Raw genomic sequence first — 1,902 nt, 5'->3', positions numbered from 1 at the left:
GCAGTGTAACCTAGTTTTCTTTTGTAACTAAGCAACTCCGTATATACGTTCGAAGTGTTAAATATCATTCGTCCTTCTCTTTCTAGGTCACCTTTTCTTTATCATTGTTGCCGTAACATCAGGTGCCTTACAAGATGAAATTATGCCACAAGCAGAAAAGATTTCCTCTCTTTTCAAATGTTTGCAGGAACTGGGAATACTTTTCACAATGCGTTGTACATTAGCAGATTTTTTTGTTAGAATAGAAAGAAGAGGGAAAATAAAAAAAAATAAAAAAAAAACGGGTCCGATTGTATGATTTAGGAGTCAAGCGTAGATTACATCTAATCTGGATTTCGTTAGGCCCGACTCTCTGTATTAAAAATATAAATAAATAATAAAAATTGAGTTTTTTTATTATTTCCCCCTTATTTAAGGTTGTATGCAGTTAACAGTTTGCAAGGACATCACCGCAATGGTTTAATTAGGCCTTTAACGGGTAAAGCTATTATGGCATTCAGTAGATCACCAACAGTACTTATTAAATGACAATTACACAGCTAATGATACTCGGAACTTGTAGCTGGTTCGTCGTAAAGTCTATCCCCCTCTCTTCCCCCCCCCACCCTTCTCGGTAGCAATTCATCATAATAAAAACCTGAAAAGAGCCGTCTGTCTTAACGTAAAGACTTCCCAATCAAATCCGTTATTTTTATCAATAGATAACTTTATAATTCAATAGGTTTTGAAGTGAATTTTCACGTTCATTGCAACAATAGAAGCCAAAATGACTGCGCGCATGCAGTAATGTACATTATATGCCACACACGTGGCATTATTTTTATTGTTTACTTACACGTATTCACGTGACTGTAGAAATGGACAACTTTTCTCTCTCGACTGTGGACAGTTATTTCTCCTACGTCACAATAGCTTTACTAACAGTACAAAGTGATGTCTGTTTTTTAATGGGCGCTTTTATATAATGGATGCGATTATGCCCGCTGTGGTGGCTCTTTTTAACAATTAGCTGTTTCACGAAGTTAAAACTGTTTTTCCTTTTTCGGAACGCTTTGACGTCAATGCATTTTTTTTTTTTTTTTTAAAGAAAGAAATAGAGCTTATGCTAGAAGTTAATTGTAGTTTTTATATACATACATATTTAAAATAATAAGAAAAAAGCGATGCACACGTGAATTCCTTTTTTTTTTTTTTGTACTCGTTAGCATCTTGAATGTCCTTGAAACAAACGGATGTGTTCCAAAGAAATGTGACGTGCTACAAGATTTTTGAAATCTGACTTCCAATTGACCATTAAGAAGACGATGGACGCAGGGCGCCGTGGCTTAGTTGGTTAAAGCGCCTGTCTAGTAAACAGGAGATCGTGGGTTCGAATCCCACCGGTGCCTGCATTAGCACTTTTTACGTTGTATTAGTTTTTTTTCTATAATGTTAATACCGGTTTGTGTATCTTTTGCTCCATCCATGTAGAGCAATTATTTTAAAATGAAAACAAATAAATGTGTAAACATAATTTATTTAAATAATTTTCCGTTTTTTTTTTTTGCATTAAAATCAAACAATTTATGTCATCATTTTATACGTGATTTTCATGCGATATTGCTACTAGAGATGAGTTATTTTGTATGGTTTCATTTGAATTTAAACAAGATTTATCTACAGTTTATTTTTATTTATTTATATTTTGCTTATTTATTGATTGATGTTCATTCTTCTATGAAGATAATTTTAGCACTTCCTCACATCGGAAGGCAAATCGTATGTGAGACAATTAAATTAAATTAATTAAATAAAAATAACATTGAAGAAAATTAAAATCTCCAGAAATAATATTTATATTAAAATCTCCAAGTTAAATGTCAAAACATTACAAATTGGAATTTAAAAATTTCAAGTTAAAAA

The 1,902-nt window shown here is 32.3% G+C and overlaps 1 non-coding gene across 1 annotated transcript; it reads left to right on the top strand.

Annotated features, from left to right (window-relative positions):
* The first annotated feature begins 1,314 nt into the window (after window positions 1-1,314).
* On the top strand, window positions 1,315-1,388 carry TRNAT-AGU (transfer RNA threonine (anticodon AGU)). Its single transcript has one exon. It is a non-coding gene; the product is annotated as a tRNA-Thr (tRNA).
* The last annotated feature ends 514 nt before the right edge of the window (window positions 1,389-1,902 follow it).

This window comes from Typopeltis vanoorti, chromosome 11 (assembly GCF_054136105.1).
Source record: "Typopeltis vanoorti isolate ZY-2024b chromosome 11, IOZ_Tvanoo_1.0, whole genome shotgun sequence".
Lineage (NCBI taxonomy): Eukaryota > Metazoa > Arthropoda > Arachnida > Uropygi > Thelyphonidae > Typopeltis > Typopeltis vanoorti.
This window is presented reverse-complemented; position numbering and strand designations above follow the sequence as displayed.